Below are 27,910 nucleotides of genomic sequence, written 5' to 3'. Positions count from 1 at the left end.
CAGACCACCGATCAAGTCTACAGCCCGTTCAGTCCCTTTTATCACCTAAGTAAATCAAAAGTTTGAAGAGAAGATGATGGACTTAATTTTTAGTATAAAAACTCTTAGATTTAGCTTAGATTTAATGAAATAAGCATGGAATCTCTTAGATCTTAGCTAGACCTCACTAAGAGTGACGTCATATGGTAGTTTGTACAAACCTCCATGATGACATCATCCTCAAGATCTCAGATCTGAGAGATTTTACGGTGAAAAGCGTGATTTCAAGTGAGAATCACGTAGAGGATGATGTGTTGCGCGAGAAAGTACAAAGATCTAGTGCAAAACGTACCGAAGTCAGCAAGATAATGAAGAAAGAAGGAGAATAGCGTTCCTGGTCGAGCAGAGCTGTCACATAACCGAAAAGGGTGATGTGACAGGTCTATTTATAGGGTGAGGGTGAGTGAAGGAGGTATGTGCGCATGGGTCGGATGGCAGTCCGTTCAGATTACTGTTCGATCGAACAGTCATCCGATAGGATGACGATCCCGTCGGATGACAGTTCGATCGGATGACAATCCGATCGGATTTGGCATTCCGGCCAATGAAATCCTTTCGTGTTTCCGTTTTTGATTCGTTTAGCGAGTTAGGTTAGGCGTTGCATTACGTATAGTTTATGTAAAGTATCTATATTACATTACAACCCAAAAGTTTCCAAGTTTCATAGATTCCGCCAGTGATAAGGCTCCAGTTTCTCGTTCAACCAAGAATCAAGTTTCACGAGTCTAAGGAGTCAAGCACCAACTAAGTTTCAAGAGTCAAACATCATAGTTTCTCAAGCATCAAGAATCAAGAGTCCAAGTATCAAGTATCAAGAATCATTCAAGAATCAAGTATCTAGAATAAAGAGTCAAGCATTATAGTGTCAAGCATCAAGTATCAACAAGATTCATACCAAAAGTATCAAAGTATCAACATCTCATAACTACAGGGACTAAAACTAACAATTAATAGAAGTTCAGGGACTGATCTTGCCAAGTGCCTAAAGTTTAGGGACGTTGGGTGTTACAGTCTCCCCTCCTTTAGGAGATTTTGTCCCCGAAATCTTAGAAGAAGACTGCCTAAAGAGATGCGGGTACTTGGGCTTCATATCACTTTTCAATTCCCAAGTGAATTCGGCGCCACACTTTCCTTCCCATCGAACCTTAACAATGGGAATTTTGCTGCGCCTCAGACGCTTGATAGTTTGATCCATGATTTCGACCGGTTTCTCCACGAATTGGACAGCCTCATTTATTTGCAAGTCTTCAAGAGGAACCTGCAGTCCCTCATCGGCTAGGCATTTTCGTAGGTTGGATACGTGGAACACTGGATGCACGTTGTTTAGTTCATGTGGCAAGTCGAGTTTGTATGCTACCTTGCCAATCCTTTCAAGTATCACGAAAGGACCCAAATAGCGAGGAGCAAGTTTTCCCTTCTTTCCAAAATGAACTACTCCCTTCCAGGGAGATACCTTGAGAAGAACTTGGTCCCCAACAACAAATTCCAGAGGCTTCCGCCTATTATCAGCATAGCTCTTTTGTCTACTCCTAGCCTTGATCAAGTTGTCACGGATTTGAAGAATCTTATCCGTTGTCTCTTCAAAAATCTCAAGGCAGTGAACTACTTTTCCCTGACCTCATACCAGCTGAGAGGAGAACGGCATTTTCGCCCATATAAAGCTTCGAAAGGAGCCATCTGAATACTGGAATGGTAGCTATTGTTGAACGAGAATTCTATCAATGGTAAATGTACATCCCAGTTACCACCAAAGTCGATGACACAAGAACGGAGCATATCCTATAGGGTTTGAATAGTACGCTCGGTCTGACCATCCGTCTGAGGATGAAAGGCCGTGCTAAGATTCAAGTGCGAACCCATAGCGGACTGAAACGTTTGCCAAAGACGTGAAGTAAAACGACCATCATGATCCGAGATTATGTCAAGAGGTATGCCATGACGGCATATAATCTCATCAGTATAGACTCGAGCAAGTTTCTCCACTCTGTAATCTTCACGAATAGGAAGAAAGTGAGCGGATTTGGTCAAACGATCAATAATCACCCAGATACTATCATGACCTTTAGAGGTGCGGGTAGTTTGGTAATAAAATCCATAGCGATACCGTCCCATTTCCAAACTGGGATCTTGGGTTGTTCTAAGAGTCCAGAGGGACGCTGGTGTTCAGCCTTTACCTACGAGCATGTGACAACCTGTAACTTCAAGGTAAAGACCGTTTATTTTGCTTTTATAAATCAATCCTACATGTTAGTATTTGAAGAATTAATTACATTTATCCACATCACGTTGAACCGACCCGAAGTGTTCGAACCAGGTGCATGTCGATTCAACTTTCTTGCGAAACCCGAAACCTATGAGGTCCAACATAGCATGAATAATGTATATTTACATTATTAAAATATTGCACATATATTAGTTCTTTAAGTTAAAATAATAATAATAATAATAGTAGTATAAGTTTGTATGTATGATGACAATGAATGGCTTCAATTAATTGTGATCAGTTTCTTTTGTTTTTTTTTTGTGTTTCGTACCAAACCCAAACCGCCCCCCTCCACTTGATTCTGGCAGCCCAATAAACCCACATAAAATATATCTGTTTTCGGCCCATGTTGAATCCCAAATCGCCACACCTTCTCGACCCGTGTTAAATATGTAACATGCATGTAAATTGATAGAGATCTCAACCAAAGAAAATTATCCAACCCTAACCCCCCTCCCAACTTCACGGCAGTCACCTCCCAACCCTACTTGCAGCCATCATCACCATTCCTCTATCCAGCCAAAACACAGTTCCGGTCACCGGTAAGCGCCCCCTCATTCTCGTTTACATCCTAGAGTAGCATGCTTATCATGGTCTCGGTTTGATTTCGTGTTTTCGATATGAGTATGTGGTGTTATATGTGTGTCGAGATGGTTAGTATATGCTTGGAAGTTAACAGCTAATATGTTTGATATAATTATGTGCTTATGTATGTATAATCACATGTATACATGGAAGTTAGTTAACTGTTGATAAGTTCAAAAGTATGCATGGAAGTAATTGTTAATATATTCGACATTATTTGATACTTATGTATGTACATCCGCAAGTAGGCATGCAAGTTAGTTAACTGCTAGTATGTATGAATGTATGAGGGTATGATCGTGTGAAGCGAGTGTATGCGTAGATGTAGTATGAGAACCATACATGTACAGTAGTACAAAACCTTAAATGTGTAAGATAGACGAGCCGTATATATGCCGCGTAGATGAACCGCAGGTGTGGTTGTGTGTATATGAAAACGGTTGAATGCGAACTAAGTTTATATGTCGAGTACAAATTGTGATTTTATGTGAAGGTCCGATGTGCTAGCTGCCATGATAGGGCTATGTATGGGTTATCTCTAGCGGTAAAGTCGAATGTGTTGAATGTTGATATGCTATTGAGTAATATTTTGTGATAACGACACTTAGAACCATCGTAGGATACATGAAAAACAATTTAAAACAAGTAACGTTCGTTCAGCGATTTTCTGCAGAAAATACGCCAACTTCGGCAGTCTTTTTCGGGAATTAAACTTATTGAAACTCTATGTTTTCTGAGCTTAGAATCAAGTATTTGGAAGTAGCTTTCAAACCACAGTGATTTCATATTTTTTGGACAGGTTTAAGTATTTTTAACGGATTAAATCGTAAAACTGCTCTAAGCTGTCATTTTCTGCAGAAAATGCAGCTCACGTTTTGTGCCATAACTTGATATGTGTTTATAGTTTAGACTTGAAACTTTTACTGTAGATGCTCTTAAGTGTCCGTGCAAACCTCCAACTGGAATTTCGTCAAGCGGACTTACGATGAATTTTAAATAAATTTTTCCGTGGACTGCAGTCAGAAAGTGACGAATCTGATTGCAGCCCGGTAAATGAATTTTATAAAATAATTGGTGATGAATCGGATCCCGAGATTTTGACACAATAATATTTGGATCGTTTAAAACATTCTGTAATTTTTTGGGAATTTTACTACACAAACTATTCCGGATAACACTCCGAAAACTGTCCGAAAATGCACTATATTGCTGAATTTTATTGAAGAATATTTTGAACCTTTCGTGACACTTGTGTTGTCACTAAACTATGTTGTGATAATTAGCATTGTATGATTAAATGTGCTACGTGCTAGATACGTGTAGGAACTTTGTGCCCTATTTGAAACCACTAATGGACTAACTGGTAATCGAACTAGGACGTGATTGACTGACCTTGACTGTTAGCTATTTTTAAGAGTCAAACCGAGCAAAACTAAGGTGAGTTCACACTTTCCACAAGGCATGGGATTCCCAAGGGTTGGGAATGGGTAAAGGAATGAAACTGAAACTGCATGATCTCCTGGTTTGGAACATGTACACACCCTCTTTATTGAAGGGTGACAACATGTGATAAGGATTTAATCAGAACCTGCGTAATCTCCTGGTTTGGAGATTACGTACACACCCTCTTTACTAAAGGGTGACAACACGGATACTAGACCAAAACTCTCTATCATGAAGTCCCTCCATTTATATCGACTTAATCGCCGGGCCAATGGCGAGCGGGTCATTAGTTAGATAGCACTATTTAAGTTTGAGAAGCCTCACACCGTGCCGCAGAGGACGGGCGTGAACTAATGGATCTGGGCACTAGTCAATGATGATAGACATTGACGTCAGGGCACCAACTTTCTTTAGTCAGTGGTCGATATGGTAAACGAGTCTAGTGGTTAACATGGGGAAGCCCCCACCAACTATAGATATGTTTGGGAAACAGGGTAAACAGATTAACTTACAACTTACAACTTACAAATGAACTCCTGGTTTTGAAACAACTTAATAATGAACACAAACTGTGAACTCGCTCAACTTTGTTGTTGATTTGTTGTTACATGCCTTGCAGGTCGTTAGGTATCTATGGAGCTTGCACGGGGAGGCGTGATCGTTGTGGGATATGGACTGTTATGTCCTATGCTTAACATTTGAACTTTAAACTATGTTTTGGTTATTTACACATACTATGCTTCCGCTGATTTCTTAAACATGTTTGGTTTATTTTGAAACACCAATTATATTGGGCTTGGTTTTTATTTACTTAATGGTATTGTTCAATATGATTGGTGGCTTGATCCTGGTCAGTCATGCCTCCAAGCGGTGATACTCCGCATGTGGATTTTGGGGGTGTGACAATTGGTATCAGAGCCATTGGTTATAGTGAACTTGGTTTTAAAAAGGGGAAAAGCTTTTTGATAAAACCAGACTATAACCTATACAGTGCTCAACGATCCACAACGACGCTTCGCTCCACGTGCAGGACTCGACACAATAGGTGATATGAATTAAGTTTATATTGCCTGTCTGCTAGTTTATGTAGTGCAATAGTCAACATAGCATCTGCTGTTTGAAACCTTGTGTGCTTACCCTCTTCTGTCACCCCACACTGACACAATGTCACAACACTTTTCTCACCTATGCTCTCTTTATTGTGAAGGTCATGAGTGGACGTATCAACCTAACTCAAGCCTAGCTGACGGCTCTAATCAATGAACAAGTTGCTGCAGCACTCGCAGCCGCTCAGGCAGGAGGTATGACCTGCCATTGCAACTTACTCTAGGATCTTTAGATCCTACTCTCATGAACCAACACTTGTGTTTAACTTTGTCTCATCATACTCACACGACAGGTCAACATGCTCAGCCTCCTGTGTGCACTTTCAAAACTTTTATGGACTGCCGACCTACTACTTTCAACGGCACTGAAGGAGCTGTAGGCCTTCTCCACTGGTTCGAGAAGCTCGAGTCTGTCTTCGAGATGTGTGAATGCCCTGAGGCTCGTAGGGTGAAATATGCTACTGGTACTCTGGAAGGTGTAGCGCTCACGTGGTGGAACGCTCAGGTTCAAATGCTGGGGATAGTTGCTGCTAATGCCACCCTATGGAATGACTTCAAGTATTTGATCAAGGAGGAATACTGCAACCGTGATAACATCCACAAGCTGGAAGTAGAGTTCTTCAACTTAAAGATGACAGGGTCGGAAATCGAAGCGTATACGAAAAGATCAAACGAACTGTCTATCCTGTGTCCTACTATGGTGGATCCTCCTATCAAACATATCGAGCTGTACCTTAAAGGTTTAGTGCCAGAGATCCAGAGTCATGTGACAGCAACAAACCTCGCCACTATCCAGCAAGTTATTCGTTTGGCTCATCGTCTCACTGATCAGGCAGTCGAGCAGAACAGGTTGCCCAAGCGTATTGGTACTATCACTACTACTTCTGATGCCCCCAACGACAACAAGCGTAAATGGGATGGAGTCTCAAGCAAGGGTTTAACATCAGCTCAATCTCAGTCTCAGCAGTGAAAGACTGACGACTACAAGAGCCCTGGTCAGCAATCTTCTGGTAGTCAAGGGCAGAGTGGGTACAAGGGGAACCACCCCAAATGCAATCAATGTGGTTTCCATCATAGCGGACCATGAACTAAGGGCACTTGGCAGAGGTGTAACAAACCTGGCCATGCGGCCAAGGATTGCAGGAGTCTCTACCCTGCAAATCAGCGATGACAGAACCAGCAGTAAACTCCACAGAATCAGCGCCAGCAGCAACAGCAGCAGCAGGGTAACAATAAAGGATGCTTTCAGTGTGGTGCGGAAGACCATTTCAAAAGAAACTGCCCCCAGCTGAATCAGAATCAGAACAACAACAACCAAGGAGATGGGAACAACAATGGGGGTAACAACGACGACAATGGTGCTAGGGGACGTGTCTTCGTGATCGATCAGGGTGAGTTCCTACTTGACGACTTTTATGTTACTGTTTTATTTGATTCGGGTGCCGATACTAGTTTCGTGTCTTTAAAAGTTAGTCAAATGCTTAATCGTACCCCAACACTTTTGAACACCAAGCTCATAGTAGAACTAGCAAACGGTAAAAGTCTAGAGGCCACACACATAGCTTAGGGTTGCACTCTTGTTCTTGCTGATCATACCTTTTCTATCGACCTCATTCCTATCGTTCTGATGAAGAACCCCTCATGATTCGTGGTGATAAGAGTGGTGCTGTCGTGGGCATCATCTCTTTCCTTAAGACCCATAAGTGTTTACGAAAGGGACATACAACTATTCTAGCCCTTGTTACTGAGGCTGAAGCTACTGCGGAATTTCGGGACGAAATTCCAAACCAACGGGGGGATGATGTGACACCCCAGGAAAACCAGGAAACCACGCAACTTAACTAGCTTCCTCAGTAACCACGTGCTAAATTTCAGGACGAAATTTCTTTCAACTTGGGGATAATGTGACAACCTGTAACTTCAAGGTAAAGACCATTTATTTCGCTTTTATAAATCAAATCCTACATGTTAGTATTTGAAGAATTAATTACATTTATCCACATCACGTTGAACCGACCCGAAGTGTTCGAACCAGGTGCATGTCGATTTAACTTTCTTGTGAAACCCGAAACCTATGAGGTCCAACATAGCATGAATAATGTATATTTACATTATTAAAATATTGCACATATATTAGTTCTTTAAGTTAAAATAATAATAATAATAATAATAATAATAATAATAATAATAATAATAATAATAATAATAATAATAATAATAATAATAATAATAATAGTATAAGTTTGTATGTATGATGAGAATGAATGGCTTCAATTAATTGTGATCTGTTTCTTTATTTTTTTTTGTTTCGTACCAAACCCAAACCGCCCCCTCCACTTGATTCTGGCAGCCCAATAAACCCACATAAAATATATCTGTTTTTCGGCCCATGTTGAATCCCAAACCGCCACACCTTCTCGACCCGCGTTAAATACGTAACATGCATGTAAATTGATAGAGATCTCAACCAAAGAAAATTATCCAACCCTAACCTCCCTCCCAACTTCACGGCAGTCACCTCCCAAACCTACTTGCAGCCATCATCACCACTCCTCTATCCAACCAAAACACAGTTCCGGTCGCCGGTAAGGGCCCCCTCGTTCTCGTTTACATCCTAGAGTAGCGTGCTTATCATGGTCTCGGTTCGATTTCGTGTTTTCGATATGAGTATGTGGTGTTATATGTGTGTCGAGATGGTTAGTATATGCTTGGAAGTTAACAGCTAATATGTTTGATATAATTATGTGCTTATGTATGTATAATCACATGTATACATGGAAGTTAGTTAACTGTTGATAAGTTCAAAAGTATGCATGGAAGTAATTGTTAATATATTTGACATTATTTGATACTTATGTATGTACATCCGCAAGTAGGCATGCAAGTTAGTTAACTGCTAGTATGTATGATTGTATGAGGGTATGATCGTGTGAAGCGAGTGTATGCGTAGATGTAGTATGAGAACCGTACATGTATAGTAGTACAAAACCTTAAATGTGTAAGATAGACGAGCCGTATATATGCCGCGTAGATGAACCGCAGGTGTGGTTGTGTGTATATGAAAACGGTTGAATGCGAACTAAGTTTATATGTCGAGTACAAATTGTGATTTTATGTGAAGGTCCGATGTGCTAGCTGCCATGATAGGGCTATGTATGGGTTATATCTAGCGGTAAAGTCGAATGTGTTGAATGTTGATATGCTATTGAGTAATATTTTGTGATAACGACACTTAGAACCATCGTAGGATACATGAAAAACAATTTAAAACAAGTAACGTTCGTTCAGCGATTTTCTACAGAAAATACGCCAACTTCGGCAGTCTTTTTCGGGACTTAAACTTATTGAAACTCAATGTTTTCTGAGCCTAGAATCAAGTATCTGGAAGTAGCTTTCAAATCGCAGTGATTTCATATTTTTTGGACAGGTTTAACTATTTTTAACGGATTAAATCGTAAAACTGCTCTAAGCTGTCATTTTCTGCAGAAAATGCAGCTCATATTTTGTGCCATAACTTGATATGTGTTTATAGTTTGGACATGAAACTTTTACTGTAGATGCTCTTAAGTGTCCATGCAAACCTCCAACTTGAAATTTCGTCAAGCGGACTTACGATGAATTTAAATGAATTTTTCCGTGGACTGCAGTCAGAAAGTGACGAATCTGATTGCAGCCCGGTAAATGAATTTTATAAAATAATTGGTGATGAATATTTGGATCGTTAAAAACATTATGTAATTTTTTGGGAATTTTACTATACACGAACTATTCCGGATAACACTCCGAAAACTGTCCGAAAGTGCACTATATTGCTGAATTTTATTGAAGAGTATTTTGAACATTTTGTGACACTTGTGTTGTCGCTAAACTATGTTGCGATAATTAGCATTGTATGATTAAATGTGCTACGTGCTAGATACGTGTAGGAACTTTGTGCCCTATTTGAAACCACTAATGGACTAACTGGTAATCGTACTAGGACATGATTGACTGACCTTGACTGTTAGCTATTTTTAAGAGTCAAACCGAGCAAAACTAAGGTGAGTTCACACTTTCCACAAGGCATGGGATTCCCAAGGGTTGGGAATGGGTAACAGATTGAAACTGAAACTGCATAATCTCCTGGTTTGGAACATGTACACACCCTCTTTATTTAAGGGTGACAACATGTGATAAGGATTTAATCGGAACCTGCGTAATCTCCTGGTTAGGAGATTACGTACACACCCTCTTTACTGAAGGGTGACAACACGGATACTAGACCAAAACTCTCTATCATGAAGTCCCTCCTTTTATATCGATTTAATCGCCGGGCCAATGGCGAGCGGGTTATTAGTTAGATAGCGCTATTTAGGTTTGACAAGCCTCAAACCGTGCCGCAGAGGACGGGCGTGAACTAATGGATCTGGGCACTAGTCAATGATGATAGACATTGACGTCAGGGCACCAACTTTCTTTAGTCAGTGGTCGATATGGTAAACGGGTCTAGTGGTTAACATGGGGAAGCCCCCACCAACATATATTTGGGAAACAGGGTAAACAGATTAAGTTACAACTTACAAATGAACTCCTGGTTTTGAAACAACTTAATAATGAACACCAACTGTGAACTCGCTCAACTTTGTTGTTGATTTGTTGTTACATACCTTGCAGGTCGTTAGGTATCTATGGAGCTTGCACGGGGAGGCGTGATCGTTGTGGGATATGGACTGTTATGTCCTATGCTTAACATTTGAACTTTAAACTATGTTTTGGTTATTTACACTTACTATGCTTCCGCTGATTTCTTAAACACGTTTGGTTTATTTTGAAACACCAATTATATTGGGCTTGGTTTTTATTTACTTAATGGTATTGTTCAATATGATTGGTGGCTTGATCCTGGTCAGTCACGCCTCCAAGCGGTGATACTCCGCATGTTGTTTTTGGGGGTGTGACAGAGCAGGTAAGGCACTTAGATACGTATACAGCAATATCCTTCTTCATGCTAGGCTACCAATAAGTCGTACGCAGATCCTGGTACGTCTTATCGGTACCTGGATGGATAGAGTAACGGGATTTGTGAGCCTCGGTCATAATGAGCTCACGAAGATTATCACGATCTGGCACCCATATGTGATTTAGATAGTACTGCAGACCATCGGATTTAGTTTCGAGCTGATTCACATTAGCGCCATGAACCTCAACAGTTAGACTTCCTTCATTTGCTGTCGAAAACTGAGCTTCACGAATACAAACATGCAGATCACTAGAGATACAAATGGCCTTGAAATGGGTCTTACGACTAAAGGCGTCGGCTACTACATTTGCCTTGCCTGGATGATAGCGAATTTCACAGTCGTAGTCGTTAAGCAATTCCACCCAACGTCTCTGTCGCATGTTCAGATCTTTTTGGTCAAAGATATGCTGAAGGCTCCTATGGTCGGTGAAGACCACACACTTAGTACCATAAAGGTAGTGTCGCCAGATCTTTAACGCAAAAATAACCGCACCAAGCTCCAGATCGTGAGTAGTATAGTTTTTCTCATGTACCTTGAGCTGACGAGAGGCATAAGCAATACCCTTGTCCCGCTGCATGAGCACGCAACCCAATCCACGGTTCGAGGCATCACAATATACCACAAAATCGTCATTGCCATTAGGTAGGGTCAACATAGGAGCATTACACCAAAGATTCTTAAGAGTCAGAAAGGATTTCTCTTCTTCGGGACCCCAAACAAAAGGTTTCTCCTTTTGGGTTAACGTAGTAAGAGGAACAACGATTTTAGAAAAATCCGCGATGAATCGACGGTAATAACCCGCCAATCCTAGAAAAGAACGAATCTCAGACATGGATTTAGGCGTACACCAATTCTTCACTGCCTTAATCTTAGAAGGGTCAACATGAATACCTTGACTAGTAACAGTATGACCAAGAAATTGTACTTCATCAATCCAAAACTCACACTTAGAAAATTTAGCATACAGATGTTCACTACGTAGAAGTTCAAGCATAAGACGTAAATGGCGAGCATGATCAGCTTTAGACTTGGAATAAATAAACATATCATCAATAAAGACTATCACAAACGATCCAAATAAGGTTTGCAAACACGGTTCATAAGGTCCATGAACACTGCAGGTGCGTTGGTCAAGCCAAAAGGCATGACCACGAACTCGTAGTGCCCATATCGAGTACGAAACACAGTCTTAGGAATATCATCTTCGAGGACACGTAGTTGGTGATATCCCGAACGTAGGTCAATCTTAGAGAAACAGGACGCGTCTTGTAGTTGGTCAAACAAATTATCGATTGGAGGGAGCGGATAACGATTCTTCACGGTAAGCTTATTCAGTTCTCGGTAGTCGATACACATACGGAAGGAACCATCCTTCTTCTTGACGAATAACATGGGAGCACCCCACGGGGAGGTACTTTGATGAATGAAACCCTTATCGAGTAATTCCTGTAGTTGACTGGATAATTCTTGCATCTCAGAAGGTGCAAGACGGTAAGGAGCCTTGGCGACAGGAGTCGCACCAGGTACGAGATCAATAAGAAAATCGACGGACCTAGGAGGAGGAAGACCAAGAAAATCTTCAGGAAAGACATCAGTGAAATCACACACCACTGGAACGTTGCTTATGTTCTTCCCCTTGCCTTTTTGTTCCACCACGTGGGCCAAGAAGGCAGGGTTCTGTTTACGTAAGCTTCTGCTTGCTTGTGTGCATGACACCAATCTAAGTCCCTTTGAAGGTCGGTCTCCATAGACGATCAAAGTATCACCAGAAGTAAGAGGAAAACGAACAAGTTTCTCGTGACAAACAATCTCGGCATGATTCCTACGCAACCAATCCATACCGATAATAACGTCAAAGCTACCCAAACACATGGGTATGAGATCAATAGAGAACACGTGATCGTTAAGAGTCAGGGAACAATCACGCGCAATAGAATTAATAAGAATCGACTTACCGTTGGCGACCTCAATATAGAATGACTCAGGTAACTTGGAGCGTGTACAGTTTATCAAAGACTCAAATTCCACGGACACAAAGCTTCTATCGGCACCAGTATCAAATAGAATTGAAGCATAAAGGTTATTAACAAGGAACATACCATTGACAACGTCATTGTCATTGCGAGCCTGATTTTCATTAAGGTTAAACGCTCGTCCACGAGCGGCTGACTGCTGGTCCTGGTTCAGCTGAGGACACTGGTTACGGAGGTGGGTAGTATCTCCACACTTGTAGCATGCACGCACAACATTGACTGGCCTTGGGTTCTGCAAAGGTGCTGGAGGTGCTGGTAAAGCTGCCTGAGCTGGGGCTTACTGAGCTGGCTGGGCTGCGTTAGTTTGACGACAATAGGGATTTGTGTGACCATAGCGATTACCGTCAGTGCATAGACGACATGCAGAAGCAGCAGGATGATGGTAGTTGCAAGTGGAACACTTGGGATGAGACCCAGTTTATTGCTTCTTAGCCTCGGGAGCAGTAGGGTTAGCAGCAGCAGTAGCAGGGGCAGGTTTTGCAGGGTTTGCAGCAGGAGTAATAACATTACATCCAGAACCCTAGGATTTCCTTTTCTTGTTCTTGCTACCGCCTGACTGCTGGGTAACTTGATTCGCAGACTTGGATGGAGCAGGAGTAGCGAACTACTTATCACGCACACAGTTGTTGTTCAAACTTGCTGCCAAACGATAGACTTCTTCAATAGTTTCCAATTGAGCTGCTTCAATAGAATCACGCATAGCAGGAGGTAGACCATTGATGTACTTGGTTATCATTCGCTTAGGAATCGAAACCAAGTGAGGAACGATAAGACTCAGCTTCTTAAAACGGGTAGTATAAGCCAGGTTATCATCTCCAACCTGCTTCAGATGCCAAAACTCTTCTTCAAGCTTCAGTTGTTCATGAGGAGGGCAGAACTCGAGCATCATCAGTTCTCGCACCTCAGGCCATGGAAGAGCATAGGCTTCTTCGTTTGAACGGATGTTTCTCTCATTTGACCACCACTCCAACGCTTTGCCTTGGATCATTCCAGTGGCACTCCTAGTCTTTAAGTGATCCGGTCACTCATTGTTAATGAAGGTAACCTCGATGCTGTCGAACCACTCGAGCATAGCAGTCACCCCATCACTGCCTGTGAAAGACTTAGGGTTGCAAGAGATGAAATGCTTATAGTTGAACTTAGTAGGCTTTTGCTTCTCGGCCTTTGAGTCCATAGAGGATGGAGGAGTGTTTGATCCTTGGAGCTCAGAGACGATCTTTGGCATGACTCGAGCAATCTGGTCGGCCATGAACGACATCATCTTTTTCTGAGACTTCTCTCTGGATTTTCGGAGAGTGTCGGATGGCTTTCGAGAAGACATCCTAAAGATCCAATAAGAGGATCGTATAAGTCTAAATTAACATAGGTCAACATAGATTCATGCACAGTAGACTAAGACTCAAGATTCACAAGATTCTCATAGATACCGCAAGCCCACGACCTTCGCATGGCACGTTGTACAGAGTTTGGCAACAGGTCAGAAGCGCTTATATATAGAAAGTACCAGCGGCGTATCCCCCACGCTTCGGACACATTGCTTCCACCCCGCACTCGGCGTCATGTTACGTGTCGCAATTGCCAAACAATACACTCATCATTATCACAATACACACGTAGACTAAACCAATAGATTCCAATAGATTACACACGACATTCTACTACCCTCACATGGCATGTTGTACGAAGCTTGGCAGTATGTCGGTAGCGCTTATATATAGGAAGTACCAGCGGCGTATCCACCACGCTTCGGACATAATACTTCCACCTCGTACTCTACGTCATGTTCATATGTTGATATCCACACTCATCCCAGATTAATCCAAATAGAGTCAAATAGTCTCAAGTAGATTCCAATAGATTTTGATAGCTTCGATAGATTCTCATAGATTCAATAGATTCAATAAACCTCAATAGATTCAATAGACTCAATAGATTCCAACAGATTCCAAATAGATTCACATAGTTTCCCATTGACTCGTGCTAACAATCCATAAACAACGAAATCTCGCATGGCACGTGTTACGAAAGTTCGGCAACATGACGGAAGCACTTATATATAGGAAGTACCAGCGGCGTATCCACCATGCTTCAATCATGCCACGTCCGTCTCGTCGTCGATGTCATGCCTCGTTAACCACCACTTTTGATTTCACCACTTCTCAAAACATAGATTAACCAGATAGATTCAACCACATAGATTAACAAGGTAGCTTCAATCACTCAAAGCTGAGCCTACAAAACTACGAATTTCGCTTAGCGCGTGGTACGAAGGTTTGGTAGCATGCCAAAAACGCTTATATATAGGAAGTACCAGTGGCGTATCCACCACGCTTCGGACGTGCCACTTTGCCCCTCGTCTTCGGCGCTAGGCTAAATTTCGTATTTTGTTTCTCCATCACACATACGTATCTTACACATAGACTTCACCAGAGTACACGATGGATTCTACTAGAGTACACGATAGATTTCACATAAGTTTCTCATAGAATACACAGGTAGACCTTCCATATCTTTAGAATTCCATATCAGACACTGAATTTCGCATAGCACTTGGTACGAACGTTGGTAACATGTCAGAAACACTTATATATAGGAAGTACCAGCGGCGTATCCACCATGTTTCGGACACGTCACTTTCCCCTCGTATTCCATGCCATGTTACATCTAGTATCTTACAATCACATTATCACATAGATTACACATAGAATAAAGCCTCATAAATTTAGTTCGATATGAGATTAGAGTTTATGTTTTAGGTTGCGAAATGACCAAAATGCCCAAAATGCCCTTGCGGCGCATAGTTTGGCCATAAATGACACAATTCACATATGTATGATATCTTACTGATATAACTTAATAAAATTTATGTTTTTACTGATTGTTTCAGACCAGAACCTCAGATTCTTATTTAACCTCTTTTATAAACTTTAAAATGACCAAAATACCCCTACGGGGCATAAATTGGTTTTAAATTCGTCTTGGGCATAATGGAAGATATCCTACTGATATCATAACATATTTTAAGCATAATAACTTATGGAACATGTTCATGACTTATTCGGTTACCCGTTATGCGTATACGCGCTCGATACGGTTTATGTAACTAGTTTGCATAAATTAGCCGAAACGGGTCGGAAATCAGTTACACACCTAGTTGCGACATAGATTGCGAGTCGAGATCTCACAGTCTCGAATCGAGACCACAAACAGCACAACACGAGACCTTGGTTGCGGGTCCGGATAGCGACTCGAGACCGTGTGATCTCGACCGGACCATGACAACTCGAGACCAGCTCACTTGCGACTCGAGAACACCTTTGTTGCGACTCGAAACCTCCTTCGTTGCGACTCGAGATCTCAACACCAATATGACTCGAGACCGATAGTCTCGACTCGAGACCGACAATACTTGTTATTGGACCTGCACTGTTACAGCCCAATTGTTTGGGCCGAATACTTAGAATTGTTATCTGTTTTCTGTTGGATTGCTGATACGTTTATGTGATTTGCCATGATCATACTTGATACAATACGTGTAGAACATACGTGCTATATACGAACCTGACTTGTATGATAACCATGCTAGGACGTGGTAGATCACCATATAGCTTACCTGTACTTTCTGTGTATCTGCCGAGCAACCCAAGGTGAGTTCACACAACCAAGGCATGGGGTTCCCAGGGTGGGAATGGGATTGAATGAATTATGCGGTCATACTTAGTTATTAAACCTAAAGATATAGCCCTCGGGAGGGGAAGAGAAAGGATAAGATGTGGCTAGACTAGTATACCTACTTGAACTGATCTTCGCACACACGCCAGGGGTTGGCTGCGATATTATGACTGATCTTCGCTCACATGCCTCAGGAAGGCTGCGAACTATGCATACTAAAACTTCGCACACATGCCAGGGTGGCCAGCGATACAAATATACATAGTCTAGGATATTTGGGAACATTAACCCAAATCTTCGCATACATGCCGAAAGGGCCCGCGATGGAAACCAATACTATACATGAACAACGAACGAACATAATACGACTCATTTTCCCTAATCTTCGCATACATGCCTAGAGGGCTGCGATACGAACTAATACGATACATGATTAAATGAATGAACGCAATGCTTACTATACCATTACTATTACTGAACTTACTTTCTGTGAACTCGCTCAACTAGTTGTTGACTCTCTGCTGCATGCCTTGCAGGACCTTAGGTAATAATGGAGCTTGCACAAGGAGGAGCAGGTCGTTGTGGGCAAAAGGATCGTGATTGCTTATTAAACACTTATGACGTTTCAAACATTAATACTTATGTTGGGTTACATATTAATGCTTCCGCTACACTTACATACATTGGTTTTGATAAATACCTTTCGTATTGATGGATAACTTTTACTATTTAATTATATGTTCAATATGATTGGTGGCTTGATCCTGGTCATGTCACGCCTCCAAGCGGTGGTACTCCGCGTGTGGGATTTTGGGGGTGTGACATGCTAAACCTTAATAAAGTCAAATGTTGAATTTGAGGGACTAATTTTGCGAAAAATCAAAAACTTTGATTATAGAAGGACTGGAAATGTTAACATGCTTAATATAAGGCTCTGAATAACGTTACACAGTAATCATATTCACAAATGAGCCATTTGTTGATCAAGAGTAGCCGTTTGCGTAATTAATAAAAAGTTTGCGCGATGAAGGGTTAAAAGTGTCAATATGTTAATTCTTACCTCTGAGTGACCTTTTAAAAAACTGGGAGCTTCATGATGTATGATTATACTCTCGGGAATGCCAAATATTGGCCATCTAAGGCTTTTATGCCTATAAGTGACGTTATGCGCAACTTTGCAAGTTTGAGGGGTTAAAAGCGTCAATATGTTTAATTATACCTATGAATGACCTTTTAACGAACCCGAAGCATCATGATGTTTAATAATACTCTCGAGAATGCCTAATATGGATTAGATAAGGCTTAGATGCTATTAAACGATGATATGCGCAAGTTTGCGCATTAGAGGGACCAAAAGCGTCAACTTTTGAATCTACGCCTTTTGGTGACCATTTAAGCGAACGGGAGCGTAGTAATAATTAAACACATTCTTGGGAATACCCATTATGGGCCACAGTAGGCTTGGATATCATTCAACGACATTTCGCGCTACTTTGTGCGAATAAAGGACTAAAAGCGACGACTTGCGAAACTATGCTTTAAAGGATCTTTTTGAACAAACCAAAGACTTCGCTATGCTCATCTAACTCCCAGATGTCTAAGAATGATTACTAGAGGTCCTTGTGCCTTGTATTAACAGACACATTAAACTAGAAAATATAGTGTCGATTAATATAAAATTTGAAAGATTATATAACAAGTGAAAGTATGAGGGACTGTTGTTGTCAAAACTTCAAAAGTTGATTTTGGAACTTAAATACATCTGAATTAGAGGTTAAAGGAACCAGCTATGTCATTTATACAAGTTAGATATGTATATAAACGAAACAGGGACCAAAGCAAACAAGCTGCCAAACTTATTGCTGGATTGGGCTGGCACGCGGGCCGCGTAGGCCTGGCCTGTCTTGTTCGCGGGCTGCTAAAGCCCAAACAGTAGCATCAAAATGGTTTCAAGCTGTTGTTTTGAAAACCCAGATTGTTCTCCTCTCATAAATCGAAACTATGGGTTGTTATACTGATTTCTAAATCTGGTATACACATGTATTAATCCTAATGTTCCCCCTAACACTTGTCAATCGTCTACAAGCACTCAAAAATCTATAAATAGCCATGTAAACCATTTGAACTTCTTGCATACATTCTTAATTTCTTCCTATCTTTCAATCTTGAGGATCTTGAGTATTATGGAACCTCCTCTAAGTTGATTTCAGCCCATTGGACCCTTGGTAAGTGTCCTTTCGTGACTAGTTAATATTATTTGGTTTAAAAAGTCGAAAAGTCAAGCGTTTACGTTAAATCCTTTGACTTTTAACGGTCAAGACATTGTTCGCAACGAACATGGCTACGTGATCGTAGTTAGGTAGGTATTAGACCCTCAATAGGGCACCTCCTAATTATCACGTTTGCTTAGTTAATTGTTGGGTCAAAATAATTAAAATAAAAGTCAAACGAGTCAGTTTTTAATTAAAATTCATAAAATCAGTTCTATCACTTTAATAACTTGGTAAATATTAATTGAACATGTCTAGGCATGTTCAACCCGACAATTCTGAGTTTAGGCTCGGTTCGCAACCGAAAGTCGCAAAAGTTTACTTTTTCTTTGACTTTCAGTTCTGACCCGATTTAGCTTAGTTTAGTTATGCCTTAGGGTTCCTTCAGGACCATATTATGCCTTAGGGTTCCTTCAGGACCACATTATGAGTTTAGGCTCGGTTCGCAACCAAAATACCCCTACGGGGCATAAATTGGTTTTAAATTCGTCTTGGGCATAATGGAAGATATCCTACTGATATCATAACATATTTTAAGCATAATAACTTATGGAACATGTTCATGACTTATTCGGTTACCCGTTATGCGTATACGTGCTCCGTACGGTCTATGTAACTAGTTTGCATAAATTAGCCGAAACGGGTCAAACCTTATCATTTTTACTTCAAAATCCAGAATGTATTTAGTTTACCCATTTTATACAAGTCTTCAAACTTGTCGGGTCTAAATCACATTCTAATCCGGTCTTCGCTTAATCTTGCGTTTTGAACTGTAAACCTTTCTTTAAAAGTAACCGGTCTAAGTTAAGACTTAAATAAGACCCGTTAGGAATCTAACAGGTTATTAAAACCTTCGTTCCAGATTAGGAGCCCAGTAAAAGACACTTGTACTTGCTGATTGATATATGGCTGAGGATAAAATTATATTTTTGCTCAGGTAAATACTTTTAACTTATTTTCCGTTATACGGGCTTGGGATATGGTATTATAAAATACCGCTTGGTCGGGTATGTAGTTATTTAAATCGGATTGTGATTAATACATTTACATAACCCGTTTTAATATGTTATGTTTGATGCAATGCCTTTGGGGGGTTAATGACCATGTCATGGATATCCTCGGCTCATTCATTAGAAATGGCCACGACTTAAGCACGGGGTGTAGGCATACACCTGACAGTTGCGTATGTAAAACGGTACCCCACTCGTGAGGAAACTTCTTGTGGGTATTATACCAAGTGGTGTGTCTATTAATCTTATCCGGCTCTTCTAACCGGGTCCTGAATGGACGACAAATATGTAAAACTGTATACAAGATAATATTTTAAAATAATTGTCCCAAGCTACAAAAGATTTTATGCCTTGTGCATTCAAACCAATTTTATAAACACTTCTCAAAAGAGTCAGTTAATTGTATTTACCAGTGAAAACTGACGTATTTTCAAAAAGATTAAGTGCAGGTACTACGCGTAATGGGCTGGAAGCTCTTGAATATTAGATAAAGGGTCTTGAAAACTCGTAATACTTAAAGCTTGTTGAACAAAGATTCACTATCTGTTTTAGATCCGCCCGTGGATCTACTTACAACCGTTGTGTAATATTTTATTATACTTTCAATCCGTTTTGTAATATTATTTTAGACCTCCGCTGTGCATTAAATTGTGATTAATTGACCATGATGATATCAACTACGTTACGATGCTCCCTACCGGGCCCACCGGTAATACGTGGAAATATCGGGGTGTGACACCCGAGCTCATACAAGAGACAACGGACAAGATTTTACAGGTTCGAGACAACTTACTGAAATCCAGGAGCCGACAAAAGAGTTACGCTGACAAGCGCCGCAAGCCTTTGGAATTCGAGATAGGTGACTTCGTACTTCTGAAGGTATCCCCTTGGAAGGGTGTGGTTCGATTGGTAAGAAAGGGAAACTCGCACCTCGCTACGTTGGTCATTTCAAGATTCTCGAAAGGATTGGCAAGGTTGTGTATAGACTGCACCTACCTGAAGAACTCAATAACGTTCATCCTGTCTTCCACGTTTCAAATTTAAAGAAGTGTCTAGCTGATGAAGGACTTCAAGTTCCACTCGAAGATCTTCAAATCAACGAGACTTTACATTTCGTGGAAAAACTCATCGAAATCATGGGCTGAGAAGTCAAGAGATTGAGGCACAGTCAAATTCCTATCGTTAAGGTTTGATGGGAAGGAAAACGTGGCTCTGAATCACTTGGGAACTCGAGAGTGATATGAAGACTAAGTATCCGCACCTTTTCGTTACTTCTTCCTAAATTTCGGGACAAAATTTCCTAAAAGAGGGGAGACTGTGACGCCCTGCTTCTTCGTACTTTCCATAATTAGAAGGTCTTGTTTGTATTTTTATTTTTGGAAGTCCTGCGTCCTTGTAATCGTATTTCATTTCGAGCCATTGTAAATCCGAGAATTTGATCGTAATGAAATGAATCTTTTATACATCGTTTATACATGTTTATACATTGATACGCATGATTCGTAATTCACATAAACGTAAATTTAAATCATAAACAACTAGCGTATGTTCGTAATTCTTAAACGTTCCATGCAAACAAAACATTTGGTTATTCGATTTTGAGACTTATACACATTCAACACTTCATTACTTGCTACATATACTTGTTACATCATTTCAACACTTCATTCGTTCTTACAACACCAAATCCATGTTCAATTACTTGATTAAACTCTCACTTCAGGTTTGATTATGTATGTTAGGACATGATACTTGACACATATACAATTGATACACCTTAAATACATAAAATACACAATGATTAATCATCTAATATGTTACATATACTTGTCACTTACAATCATGTTACATACTTATACATTACACTTTTTGTCTAGTTAAATCGCGTTTTATTTCATGTTATACCTTGTTACAAGTTAGGGGAACATTGTTACATATTAATTACATAACTTAATCAACAAAAATTACCATTTTATTGTTTAAAAAAATAAATATAAAGGAAATATAGGGCTGAATTCAACACCCAAAACTGCCCCCTTGGGCTGAGTTTTGTAGGCTTGTTTCAATGATTAACCCTTCTAAACACTTCCAAAGCCCAACCCAATGAAACCCTAATCCATCCCCTACATAACCCAAGCCTCCTCCAAGCATTATTCAATTTCTAAACACTCTCTATTCACCCTCAAACACACAAGACCGTAGCTGATTCCAGGAGTTCAGACAGATTCAACATCTTACAAAAGTGAGCATAACTCACTCATTTCTTAACCGTTTCACTTGATTCTTTTTCCTACTTATTTGGATTAACCTTTGGAACATTTCCACAGGTTTTTCATAGAAAACCAAGGTCTGGAATGTCACCAAAAAGGCTCCAAAGTTGACTGATTTTTCTGTTCTTGATTCATACTTTGTTAAACTTGATTAAACTTGAGTTCTCTCATCTCAAACCTATGTCCTTATGCTTATAACCACATCTATGGTTAGTTAGGCTTAAAAACAAGGTTGAGACATGTATAATCATAGGTGTAAACCTCACAAACTTTCTGTTTTGTTCAAGGGTTTAACCCACAAGTGATGTTCAAGCCTAAAGCTTGATGATTGTGTGATTTAGGATTAGCTTGGGCTATCCTACTTGAAAATCCACACATTGCTTGATGTTTTCTCTTAGATTAGTTGTTCTTATTCCATTATTACTTGTAAGTTCATGACACTCCTTGAATGTTCATAACATCAAGTGTAGTGGTGAACATCTAGAGGTACCTAAATGGAAGACTTGTTGTTCCTACCTCCTACATGACTTCCATGATACAAAGAGGTTCCTAAATGGTGGACTTATCCTCCTACGTCCTACCTGACCTATATGATATAATGAACACTACATACTACTTATATGTATATTCCAAATAATCAAACATTTGATGACGAATTTATGTTCATTTGTCAAAGTACTAGGTTACATCATCTAAAACATTATGTGTTAAAGATGATTACTTTATGTACTTTGAACTCCAAATCCTTAATCTTTCGTTATCATCCGGTACTCATACGCCTTGTTTTCTTCGTGTAGAAGGACTTGGTGTTCAAACCTCCTAATCAATAAACAACTCTCGCAGATTTATCAAGTGGAAGCTTGCAAAACCGTGGGTACACTTGACCGATTTACCTTTAAAAACACTTTGGGTTGTAACATGTTATTATATAAACTTCACACTCAATCCGTTATACATGCTACTTGTTTACTTAGGTTCATGCTAGATGTTACATGCTTTATGTCATTAACTTTGCTAAGCCCTCAACTTAACATATATAGCGTTATAGGAGTAGCACACCACCCGTCGGGGTCTTGTTAAGTCTTCATTCTAAAACGGTCTCGTTACGTTTGTGGCGAGGGATGCTAAATACTAGTAGACACTTGGGTTTGACATATTGTGATGCATGCTAGTTACCTTGTTTACAAATTTCCATGTGGATTCGAGAAAATGCTTTTATACTTTTTCTATTTTTTTCAAACCTGGTGTACTCATCTTTGCTTTTGCATTGAACTTATTTTAAACATGTTACAGGTTGAGGATGATGATGCTATGAAATGAAGTAGCGATGATGCCTAGATACACATTTAGACGTCTTAGATTTAAAATGTTGTATCAATTTTGTTTTGTTATGTTGTGAACATGTTGTTATTTGAAATTTCTATGTAATGTTGACAATTTGGTTTTATGAAATGAAAATGGGTTGCGTTAAATATTGTCACCAATAGTGTTATGAAGTCTCTTGCAATCTATTCCGTCCCACTCTGATGATTCCGCCATTGGTTGGGGTGTGACATTTACTCCTGATTATTTTATTACCGTTTATGTTATTTGTTTTATTTTACTGTTTCCATGACTGATTAAGTCCATATCATGTTTAAAACAGTCGGTTCATAATAAGCAAGAATCCCCGTTCGTATGAACCGACTATGTCCCTTTGTACGAATGGACTGCTACGTGTTCCAACTTATATAATTTTCCGTATTTCAACAATCTGATCCAACACTCTTTCACATCAGTAATCTTATATCCCCGTTTAATCATTTTAGCATAATCTCAAGACTTCATCAACTCCGCTCGCGGTTTACGTGTACCTTCTACGCAAAATTGTGAGTATACTCGAACCTATTTTCATTTTAATCAAACTCTATCCACCTTTAAACATGAAAACATGCGATACTTATTAGTCTTATATGCTATGTGTACACTGTATCTATATGCTCATTAACTTTGCTAGCCTACCTTGACAATTATAACACAATAGGATTAATGCACCGCCCTTGAATCTTGGGGTATTGTTAAGTAAAACATGTTAACCCCCTCTTCGTTGCACCGATGTAGGGAAGGCACGATTGCGTTGGAAACTTGGGTTTGACATATAGTTACACTAGTCCAGCATATTTGTAACTTGTATACATTATTCATGTTGGATATGAGCACGTTAAACATTTTATACTTATTATGTTATGTATCAAAACTTGTATACTCGCCAACATTATTGTTGACCATATTTTAATACATGTTGCAGGTTGATAGACAAGATGAAGAATCAAGCTAGGGTGAACTTAGAAACACACCTTAGAATAAATAATGGTTTGGATTATGTTTGATACAATTTTGGATTATGTTTTGAATCTTGTATGACATTTTTAGCATTTATGAAATTGGATTAAGTTATATTGTCAAAATTAGTGTTATGATGCTTTGAGCGATTTGTTTTTGTCATCGGTTGGGGTGTGACAGATTGGTATCAGAGCCATAACTATAGGGAATTAGGAAAAGTGGGAATGATTTTACCTAGTCTATAGTTTAGGAACATTATCCTTATGTGTTCTTTAAAACTACTCCCCTTCTATCTTGCTTGCTTCTTATCTATTCTCTTTGGTTTTTAAATATACATGCCTTTCCTAATGCTAACACAATACACACTTGAATCAATCAATTTTATTTAAAGAAAGTATTGTCGGTTAAATTGTTGAATTTTTAAAAAAATCAGTTTTAATTGAAAGTTTGAAAAAATTTGAATCAGGTCAAACATCATATCTAATCTAATAAAATGAATAAATTAATTTGGATGAAATGAAACATATTCAGAAAACAAAACCATAGACATATTATTACAACCAAATGAAACCTAATAAATCATGACAATTACTCTCAGATGTATCATCAAATAAATAAAAACATCCATTTTATATAATCCCTAGTTGGATCTATATGAACAAAACACACAAACATGTATATGTAACATATTAAACGAAACATGTATCAAAAAATATGCATTAATATGAACACATACCACACCAACATGTCGATGAAACCTAAAACATCATGACAATCCTTCTGAAATGTATCATCAAATAAATAAAAACATCCAGTTTATCATAATCCGTAGGATTGGATCTATATCAACAAAACACACAAACATGTATATGTAACATATTATATGAAACAGGAGAATGCATGAATGATATCCATCTCATAGTGTTCATTCAAAAATCTGCTTTAAAAAAGATTTCCAAGACATATATAAGAAAATATGCATTAATATGAATACATACCACACAAACATGTCTATGAAACCTAAAACATCATCACAATTCTTTTGAAATGTATCATCAAATAAATAAGAAAATCCAGTTTATCATGATCCTTAGGATTCAATCTATATGAAGAAAACACACAAACATGTATATGTAACATATTTTACGATACAGGGAAATGCATCAGTGATAGCCATCTCGTAGCGTTCATTCACGAATCTGCTTTGCAACAGATTCCCAAAACTTATATTAGAAAATAAAAAAAAAATCATTTTACCATAGTCCCAATGAATGAGTATATATGAAAATAACACTACAAACCTACCTATGTAACAGATTAAACCAAACAGGGGAACACATCAATAATATTCATGTCGTCGTGTTCATTCATAAATAATCCTTACTACTAATTTCCAGCCGTTGGTCCCAGTTGGACTTAAAAACTTTCTTTTCTCGTAATATGGCAAGTGATTTCAACAAATGTGAAAATTGTGTGCGGAAATAGAAATCAGTCTTTCAAGAAACAAGAACTACAGAATTTTCAAGTTTATATCACTTTGAACCAAAATGGTTTACAAGGTTATTGTGAGATTATTATCTATTACAAATGAATACTTGTGTAATTCTGAGGTGAAAGGACAAAGAAGTTTTTGTTGTATGTATTGAATGCTTAGCTTAACTCATCGTCCTATGCTGAAGAGCTTTCTATTTATAGAAAGCCTAGGGGGCATGAATAAACAATTGTTTATTCATGCACTTGTCCTGCAAAAAGTAGTTTCTTAACATATTCATTGAATCCAATTATCAAGTTGCTTCGGTTATATCATTGAGTCCAATAATGTCAAGTTGCTTCGGTTATTATGGCAGGCTAGCACTCGTTCAGACAAGTGGTGTTTATCAGAATTTCTGATGAACAAATCATCAGAAAGTGTGATGATATTTCATCAGAAATATCATCAGATCTATCAGAATGGTCTTTTCTGATAACCTTCTCTTGTTCTTGATCAACTTCTGATTCTTTGATGAAGATATGTTGTTCTTTTCAAGTGTCCTACCTCGTTTCTTCTTGTTGTTTGATCTTTAGGACTTTATCTTCTTCTTTATATCAGGTTGAATAAGTTTTTCTTCAATACTTACATAAAAGTTTCCTAACAGTTTCTCCCTAAGTATTGTAAGAAAAATAACTACTTATGTCAAACATAAACAAATTTCAACCAAACCTTTAAAAAAATTCAAACAACCAAAATAAGAAAAATTCAACAAAGTTCAAAAACATTGTTCCCAAACAGATAAAAAATTTCATCCATTTATCTTCACACCACTTTTGAAAGTGTCACCTTTCTTCAACTTCTTCTTGTGATCAATTGTCTTGTGAGTTGCTCTGTATAAGTCTTTGTACCATCCTCTAGCTTCCTTCCATTCATCAATGATATCTTCAATTTTCTTCCTCAGCTGTTCATTCTCCTTTCCTTTCTCATTGAGTTGTGCTTGTTTCTGGTTCATGCAATCTTTGATGTAATCTAGGGTCTAGTTTGAATACCTGTAAATTTCATCAATTCTAAACAGAGCTCTTTCATCATTAGCATCTTTGAACACTACTGAAATTTCAGGTGTTTCAATGATAGCTCCAGTTCTTAATTTGGATATGATTTCAGCTAGAATGGTGTTGTTAGGATAAGGTATGTGTACTTTCTTGCTGTACTCAAAATTGATGCACAAGTCAAAGTCTGCCAGTGCAGCTCTATGATACACTTTTCTTCCTGCTTCTGTGATGCTGTGAAGGGCTCTTCGGTTGTACTTTGTGTTCCCCTTTTGTTGATCAATAATCTGTTTCATCTTTACTATGTTCAGTGGATGAACTTGATCAGCCAAATTTGCATCCGTAACAGTTGTTGTGCTCCCATCTTTTTTGACCAATGTATACTTGTTTTGCTCATAAGTTCCCATGATTTCACCTTGATGACTTTCAGTGCTTATTTTTTCAATACCAACTACTGGATCTGTAATAGGATTATGCATGAGAGACCTGTTTCTCTATTGTCTTACTTCAATAATTCTTGAGCTTATTGGAGAGAAGGGCCTTTCTAGTTTATCCTCCTTATCATTCCAGTAGTAGTGTTTAAGGTGTTCTTCACGGTACATCATTGTGTCTTGATCAGCTTCCAAAAGTGTGTACTCTTTTGGCTTTCCATCAGGACCCTCTCTGATCACTATTTCTGGTCTTTTTAAAACAACTATCAATAAAACCTTTGGTATATCTCCGAATTTTTTGATATATATCTTTTATAAGATTCAGAGAGATCAAATGTTTTGAATGATAAATACTAGCATCCAAGTTGCACATTTTCTTCCTGTGGGACCCTTTTGTCATAAAAGGGTCCAATAGAATCCCTTTTGAAATTGACCTTCTTTCCCCAAAAAGTCCTTATGACGATGTGTATCAGAAAATCCTTAGATTTATCTTTTTAGTGTTGGATTTTTCTTTATACTTCATCAGATTCATATTAGAAATTGAATCAGTTTTTTTTCTTTTGAGATGAGAGGGAATGAGTAGAGTTTTGAAGATATTACTTACATAGCATTTCTGAACCTTAAATCTTTGTTTTGATCTTCAAGGAGTGTTGTTGCGAAAAGAAATTTTTCACATCACTTCATCATCATTTTTTTTTTCATTCCTTTGAAGATTGACTATCTGGAAAAAAAAATTCAACTTTGGCAGAAACTTTTATGAATCTTGTCTTGCTTTGTCAAAAGTTTTTCTTGTCATTGTTTTAAATATGGTTTTAAGCAATTGTATCTGATATTTTTTTTCATTTTTCCGTTAAGTTATCAGACTTTCTGGTTATGTCAAAGATTTTTTTGATATGCCATTTACTTCCCCTAGATCTATTATAGTGTTTTTCTTTTAACCAAAACA

This window comes from Helianthus annuus, chromosome 14 (assembly GCF_002127325.2).
Source record: "Helianthus annuus cultivar XRQ/B chromosome 14, HanXRQr2.0-SUNRISE, whole genome shotgun sequence".
Taxonomy (NCBI): domain Eukaryota; kingdom Viridiplantae; phylum Streptophyta; class Magnoliopsida; order Asterales; family Asteraceae; genus Helianthus; species Helianthus annuus.
This window is presented reverse-complemented; position numbering follows the sequence as displayed.